This window comes from Atta colombica, unplaced genomic scaffold (genome assembly GCF_001594045.1).
Source record: "Atta colombica isolate Treedump-2 unplaced genomic scaffold, Acol1.0 scaffold277, whole genome shotgun sequence".
NCBI lineage: Eukaryota > Metazoa > Arthropoda > Insecta > Hymenoptera > Formicidae > Atta > Atta colombica.
This window is the reverse complement of record NW_017259378.1, coordinates 57040-66088: the sequence shown is the minus strand read 5'-3', so window position 1 is coordinate 66088 and position 9049 is coordinate 57040. Positions and strand designations below refer to the sequence as shown.

The 9049-nt window shown below is 33.2% G+C and overlaps 1 protein-coding gene across 1 annotated transcript in view; it reads left to right on the top strand.

Moving 5' to 3' along the window:
• LOC108689800 (TWiK family of potassium channels protein 18-like) overlaps positions 1–9049 on the top strand; it is a 52765-nt gene that overhangs the window by 2040 nt on the left and 41676 nt on the right. The gene's annotated exons all lie outside the window — the stretch shown is intronic.

The window sequence follows — 9049 nt, the reverse complement described above, 5'->3', positions numbered from 1 at the left end:
CTCGCACATATATATATATATATATATATATATATATATATATATGTATATATATATATATATTGTATCATACATAAGAAACGCAAAATCGAATTTGGAATTTGCATGCTGATGAAAACCTCCGTGGCTTAATGCAAAAACTAATCTCGCTAACATGATACTAATATCTAGAATAAATAATTCATAAATTGTATGTAATATATCTATGGCAATCACAGTAATAGTACGATAAACAACGACATACAAAGTATCAGCAAGCATATACGTCGAAACTACAAAGTGCATAGATGATGTTTGCTTCTCTAGTTGTACTTGTGCGATTTCCCATCTGCGCAAGCACTATATATGTGTACGAAGGCATAAGTTTACACAAAAGGAGTGCTAGCGCATCAGAATATTTGTACGTAATTAGTAGGCTAGGAGGAAACGGAGACGAGCACGAAAAGACACTGGCGCAAAGACGAATAATTAGTTGAATCAAATACTACGTCAATTAGCTCGCGATGTTAGTTAGAGGAATAATACTGACGTTAATAGCACCGATAATGTAACTTGCAGTACATTGAAGTTTTTTTACTTTATTTAAATAATTTATGAATTAACATTTTCTTACTTCATACAATAGAATTCAATATTTCTAGATAAGCTATTCACAAATTTTAGTTTTTTCTTATTCAATCGATTTTTCATTATTCGTAGGGAAAAATGCGATCAAGGAGTTTTATTGAAATTTCATAAAAATCCAATTGCATCACAAATCACGAGGAAACTAAAAAAATATTCCGTAATTAAACGAATCTCTTTGTTGAGGCAAAGTGGTATTGATCGAGACATTCTAGAACTTAAAATTGTCGTTTAGGAAACGAAAATAGAAAATAAAGATAACATGGCGTGCATCAATTTTTGAAGCAAAAATAGTTCGACGTTAATGTGTAATGGCCGCGCAATACAAATGCAAATTTGTTGTCCACCTCAGAGATATCGATTTCCTTCATTCTTCGACAATATCATTGCGTTCGACTTAGTAACACTGCAAGCGAGTGACGTCACGTCCAGTCGTTTACTTTAGTTATTACTGAAACAGATTGCTACTTCATGAGTCGGCGGATATTTAAAAAAGGAAGAAACTAATGGTCGGAGATATCGAGCAGCTTATTGAATTATCGATAAGATATATATATTTATATCTTTTTTTAATGCTCTTAACTACTTCGATGGATTTTTCGAGATAGTCTTCGATATTATCGGTATATTTGCCATTCGAGTTCATTTTCGATCATTGTTTTTTTCTTGTTTTACACGAATTCCACAAAATTAAATAATTTTAAAACAATCTAAATATATAGATATTACAATAAATAAAATCTATTTATATATATATTTTTACTAGAACTTTATAAATATTTTTTTATAATATAATTTAAATAATATATAAAATATTATATAACATTAATTTTAATAGCAGTATATTTTTATATAATAAAAATGTTGCATGGAGAATATTTTACTAAATTTAAAAATTATCATTGAGTATAGTTTTTGCTTTTATTTTATACAGTTGTTTTTCCTCATCTGCTGAATCAGTTCAATGCACCGTCCATTTCAAACTTCCTTTAAATTTTACGCTTTTGTGTGTATCTATGGAAAACATTCTACTACGGAACTCTATGGACATTTTTTTTTGCACCGAACGATTTAATGATGTGTTACGTTGTATCCGGAATTCTCGGAAATTAATATTTCGTAACCCATGTCTGCTCCTGTGTTTATAGACAGAGAACTAGGCGATTGGTCGTCGGCCGCGAAATACATAAAATCCCGAGGGTCGCGTGATATAGCATTCGCAATTTTCGCTGATGGTGTATACAGAGCAGGCGAAATACGTGTATTTGCACATGAAGATGTTATCGTGGCGAGAACACGCTTGTCCTATGAATTTTAATGTAAATTACAGCTGATGAATATTTTTCATTTATCGAATATGGAAAATAGGATGCCAGCAATTGGGACGGCTTTCGTGATTATGAGAAAGTTTTATTATGGTTATTACTTTGCATAGATAATTCGAAAATTGTATTATTTTTGATATTAGAATCGAGCAATTCATTCAATCTTACTCGGATATCCAGGTGTTTCCTATCACAATTTGTTGCATAACTGTGACCTCCCGCAACACTATACCGACGACTTCCTACACCACCATCGTCAGCAACAGGATCGATAATGGAGCAGTTCCCAACAGGAGAATGGCATAGAAAATTAATCTGTTCTGGCGAAGTTCGCTCCCATCTTGCCTGGACCTGACCATTTCTACTTCGTCCATATTGCGTTGTTCTAAATAATACATTTGTCCTACTATTGACTTTTTTTCAGTTTACAGACACAAATGTACGATTGCCTATCGTTAGATGTGGGATTTTTTGCTTTTTCTAGCATCGTATAGTGGTTAATTACGGGAAGTATCCCGGTACTTTTTATCGGCTTGTCCGGGTACAAAAATATTGTTCAGCGAGACAACTACGTGCCGGCAGTCGAAAAACTTCGTACCAACATAATACTAAGCGGATGCTATCGTTCGTAACTTTTCGCGAGCAAAAAGCAAGCAGACATATCAACCGGAGAAATGAGAGGAAAACTTTTTTGTCGCTACATATACGTTTCTATGAGTATTCGACCACAAGCCGTAAAATCAACTTGAATGAAGTTTTAATTGAAGTATATAATCATTAAAATAAAAAGCTTTAATAGACTAATTAACGTTTTTACATGTTCCATGCAAAGCCAATTGGATCGTGATTATGTGTGACCTATTTACACTAATTACTTTTTACTAAACGAACTCTTTTTAAGATTAATTTGGAGAAAAATCAAATTTCATTTATGCTTATTGACAAAAGCGAATTTTGATTGTAAAAAGTAGATTTTTAGACGCGTTCGCTTCCTATTGGAAAGAGGAGGGAAATTTTGGCAAAACAGTATTATTCTGAGAATGCGCAAACACATCATGGAGATGAGTAAACAACTCTCGGCACATGAAATGAAATCGTCCACTTTTAGAGCAACATTTTTCCCATTTATCGTATTGGTTTATCGTTTAAATTATAACTAAATCTTAACACAAAATTTCTATCAACCTTTATCAATCATAAAACATTGAATAAATACATATTTAAAGAAAGAAATAATGTCGTTGAGATCATTGGCTCTTACAAATTAGGTTAAAGTGATTTAATAGGAATTAAAATAAAGCGCAGAGTTGTCAGGCAGAAAATTGGAAATGGGGAGACAATTATATACGTACGTATTTTATATTTCATTGGTTTTTATGTTCTAACTGAAAACGAAAAGTTGTAATTATTAATCAAAACAATGCACCGTTATGTTTCAATATTTTGAAAATTACACGTCAATTACGATGCACGAAAATTTATTAAATTTTGATTTTTATTTAAAATTTCATCGCGCTTCTAAATTTGACACGAAAAATGCGTGGAGAACTAATTTTATTTAAAAAACTTTTCCAAACTATCAGTAATTAATCTTATTTATTCTTTAACTCTGCCTTAATATCACTGAGAGAAAGAATTTTGTTAATTTAACAAATTATCAATACCTTGAACAAATGATCTGTAAACATGTGACAACAAATTGGTTTGTTGTGATTGCTGTTAATTTGCTATATCAACAAATTATTAGTAATAGAAGCAAACTATATAGAATCTAACCTATCTTTGGATAATAAACTAGGATCGTTTACATAGTCATAATTGATAATGAAGTCTTAAGTTAAAGGAAACTGACCAATCAAATAGGAGCAGTCAAATAGGAAGAATACTTGAATAGATTAGTCAATTTCTTATGATGGAGACTTTACGGCTTCTATATGTATGAGCTTTTTATTTGTTAGCGATACTATTGATTATTTATTACATTGACAAATGAGAAATAAGTAGGAGTGCGGATACCCGAAAAATTCGGATACCCAAACCTCGAATCGGATTGCGTAATGATCGGGTCGGCTCGGGCGGGTCTCGAATGTTCGGGTACCTGAATGTCAGGATAAAATATTTGATTTGAAATCCGAAACTATAATTCGAGACTCTATTCGGAAATTCAGGACTCGATATTCGAGTCGAGACAAAATTTTCCTGACTGATCTTAAATTTTTAAATTTGGAAGCGTTTCGTATGTGTCGTGTAATTAAATATAAAATCGCGTAGTTAAATAAGTTAAAAGTAGTTAAATAAGAAAAAAGCTATGTATGAATAATTGCTTTATTTTAAATTATAGTGTAGAAAGCATAATTTTTCGTTGTTGATATTAATTTACTTAGTGACTATAATAATGTTATTACCAGCATCAGAAAACAATCTTTCGCTTGAAATTTGAGAAACAGCGAAATACTGTCTAGCGAGATACTGCTACTAATATCGAGATTCCGAAATAATAGCGAATACCCGAAAATACTGATAATAAAATATCCGAGCCTCGATTGAGAATCGGATCGAGTAGTAATCGGGTCCCGAATGTTCGACCCGACTCGTATTTCCAAGTATCCGCACACCCCTAGAAATAATTAATTTGCAATTATAATTAATCGATCGTTTTCTTAACAAATATCACATTTGTTTCCCTTTGATTTGTTCCTAAAACAAAATCATTTTTCTCAGTGAAGAAAAAATAATTTTATCAAAGTTTTCTTATGTATAGATTATATTGCCGCTCCAAACTTTCTTACCATGTAAATGATTTTACAAATAAATGATGTTTATACAAATTACAATATGTATGTGTCCTTATGAAAAAAACAAAGTACAAGATTCGTACAAGAAGAATCACTTATATTAAATTTATTTTTCGAGATGCTTTCGAAAGGCATAACTGCTTTGCGGAGGCAACAAAATTGTGCAGACATTCAATGTTTTAGAATCTTAACTCTCTTTGATTTTATATTCTTCGAGTCTGCGTTAGACGGCCCGTAGGGCTCCTTTGCTTTCTACTTTATTCGCTGTACACCTCTCGCTACGATTCTATCCTGCTTCAGTGGCGCATAATCTAGTTTACGTATCGCAAGAGACGAATCATCCGTTTGCATTTCACGATATGAGGTCGCATGAATATTTGGCTGCCTGCCTCTCCGCAGGCAAGAGTTACGTATTCAGAAAATAGTTCGAGCACCATCGGGCTGGCCGGGAACCAAGAAATAACATGGTTCTTCAGGAACTGGACTGTATTCTCTAAAGGTACTCCTCGCTTTATCTACTTATATATCCTAATCTGCGATATCCTCAATATGAATTTATTTATTATATAGTAGTCTTTCTAGCGTACCGCTTTCGTTCGACTTGTGATGATGACTGTCATTTATGGCGAATCGATTCCTATTGTGAAAGCAGTAAGAAAACGTGTGTGTTTATCTACTTCAATTCAAATCTTTGTGAGAGGTATTTCCATTGATATATTATTTGGATCAACTGTACGAAATGAAATTTTAAGATAAAGTTGAATCCTACGCATCTCATACATAAATGGATATTTCATCTCTTTTTTGCAAACATATGTATTAAAAATATATTTCTATTTCTTTGAAATTTTAAAAATTGCTTCAGCTGAAGCAATACAGATGATAGTTCCATTAATCATCTCGGATGATTACTTTCGCAGCATTCACCGATGTTTTCATGCTCACACCACGAGAGTACATACACTCGCTATATTTGTACAGTACACGAAACAGTAAGTTTCATTTCATAACGACACGATGTTCTCAGCGTTGCCAGTTTCATGCCGCTATCTTTTTCTCATGCATCCTCTTTATCTTCCCGTTCGTAACTTTGGGTGGATCGGGAAGAGCAGACACGATTTTGCGACCGTCTTAACGACGGTGGAATGAAGGAGGTGGTGAATTTTAATCAGAAGATCCCCGTCGCTCTAATGGATTGCCAGGCGCGAAGGGACGCCGACTAATCACAATTTGTCGCTCGTTTCGTCAGCGCTGCCCACCAAATTGACGTAGCTTACTTACTCTGTTCATAGTCTGAACTTGAATTAATTTTACATCGATTTATCTTGTTTATTATTGTTGTCTTGTCGTCAAATCAATTCGTTATTAGAATTAAATGAAGATATAAATAAGAAACATTATCATCCATTGGTTTAATTCTAAGCAAAATATCGTTTTGTATTTTTATAAATATAATTGAATATACCATTCGTTTATCAAAATTATTTATTTCTAGTATTATTACTTTGCTGTGTAATGTATTGTAAGAAATTTGCAATTTCTCACAAATTTGCTTGGAAGATTTTTCTGCTATGGAAACAAATGGAGGAATATTTTAAAATAATTTCAGTTTTAAATAACGATGCTTCTTCAAATTTGCCGCCATTATTACAAGCTCGAACTTGTAAGTGTAAGGATTAATCGAAACCGGGGATAAGAACAGACGAAGTGAAGAGGCGGAACGTGCGCGCTGAGTTCGAAAAAGTAGGAAGTAAGGAAGTCTCGGAGTGGTAAAGAGCGCATCTCTACCACGTCTTCGTATCGCACAAGATTCGAATCACGCCTGTCTCTTCCCTCGTTTTCTTTCGTATTTTTTTCCTTCTTCTTGGTGTGCTACTCGTTTCGCCTTTCGTCTTTCGGGCACGTCAGCCTTCTTTCAGACATCTTCCATCGTCTTCTTTACCTCTTCCGCTACTACGCCGTGAAATTGCTATTTTCATTTTCTATTTTCACCAGCTTTCGCAAACGAACCGATCGAATCACGACCACATACTGTTGTTGACCGCCGTTCTATTCTAGTCCGACTTGGTTTAACTTGTACGTTTTATTTGATTAAGTAATTACATTAATGAATAAACAAACGTATAACATTTCTCATATGTAATAATGTACATGATGTGTTTTAGTAAAGTAATGAGATTTAATTTTTAATAAACAACATAATAAATTATTTATTAAAAACAATACAGTTTCTGTTTATCCTTCAAGGTAGCATCTCTTCGAAATAATGTACTTGCGCCAGCGAGTTTTCCATTCTTCTAACAAGAGATCTTCATATCGAAAATTAGATTCTGTGATAGTCTTTATAACATCAAACATTTTTTGAATATTATCTATTTCACGAATATTATCTGTTTCAAATTAATTTCGAGCTTCATTTTTGTCTTTAAGACGAATGAGGAAGTATCTTTCTATTCGACGCAGTTTATTTTCTGCAGTGTTGTTAAATCTTGAGAAAAAAATGCATCTTATTACTTTTTGATATACCACGATATAATATATTGATCTAATTAACGTCTATTATTATCTGTAGTAGTATATAACATATAATTTAATAACATTTAATGACAAGCTAAAAGAATGGAAATATCTTTAGTAAAGAGAAGGAATGTTTTGAACTCATTTTTGTCACATCACAAATATGCAATGTCTTGTTGAAGCACTTCTCATACTATATATGTATTCTAATCATCACGATGAGCTCAAAATAATGTTAATATTATTAAACATGAAACTTTCCTGTTTCTTTCGTTTTCATAATAATTTGTGTTTTAAAGCGACGGTTTCAATATATTGAAGTGTCAACCATTGAAATGCCATTTGAATAGGAAATGGTAATTACCGCAAGAATTTCGATCTTCAACTTTTGTAAACTCAGTAAACTATTGTCGTAACTCAATCTACTAGTGACGCTTTTGCAAAAGTTTCGATCTGTTAGGCGTGCGATCATTAATAGCAAACGTCATGTCAATCGATTTTTCCACAGTGGATATATCCAACTTGAATTTGTCCATAAAATACATGTACGAATGAAGGGACATGTCAGTTAAATCTTTGCAGATTTTACTGACACCGAGTTTTATTCCAACCTATGTTTTATGCAATTTGAAAGATTCGGACAGCCCGAATATATTTGGCCCCGTATAATTTAATTTCTAATTCAAATGTCTAGATTAAATGTCAGATTTATTTCTTTTAAAAGAATGTTACTTTTGACATTCCTGAAATAGAAAACGAAACATGGCGTTTTTCTAATCGAAGAAACCTTCGATTCTACGACTTTACGGAGTTTCTTTCTGATAGTGTAAAGTTAACGAGAAACTTTTCTCACGAAAGAATGTGGATATCACGCGCTGGAGATCGACTCGTACAAAACTGCAGCTCATTACCACGATTCCGATAGCCTGTCATTGGCGAAGTGAAAAGGGAAATAATGAGAGAAATAGTTTAGCCGACGCGGGCGCGGGAAACGTTGTCACTTTTATTTCCTATCGTATTCTCCCCGAGAGAAATAGCGACGGTTCCCTTACATAGCAATGGCAACGATAGTGTATACCCGCAGACGTCGACGTCGAATGCCACGGGAAGATGGATATCCTCTTTTTCTCTCCGCGCACCAAACTCTACCGCGGAAATGGTAATATATACGAATGATCGATCGTCGCTGGAGTGGAATCGGGCACGCCTTTGGGATATATTTTTTAATCCCATTGTGGTCCACAATGTTTCCCTCTTTCTCTTCATCCTGGTCGTAGATAACATTTCGATTGTATTTACATCTTTTCTCGACGATTCATAAATTAGGAAGATATCCTAAAGCGAGATTATGTATGAGGAAATTACAAATGGGGATTCTTCTGCGAATCTTGACGATGGATTTCGATTGTCTGAGGATATCCGAAGTAAATTTCAAGTTTTACGTAATCATTTATTTCCTGATATTATTTATTTTCATTTATATTACTTCGTACTTCCGCGGAATAGCATAACGGAACTGCGCTATCAGTTGAAGATATTTTAATCTTTTTTCCTTGCGTCTTTCTTTTATTTTATGGCATGACTAGGGAAAGATAACTTTATAAATGATTCTTGTATACATTATGATATAATATATAGAAATATGTATGCAATACATTATGTAATCTATATATTTTATATCTATTTAATTTTTATGAAAATAATTTTATGATTGATTCTTCGCGTGTTGTTCGCTTTGGTTATTTTATAAAAGTTTATTCTTTGAAAATGATTTTGTAAAAGTCAGAG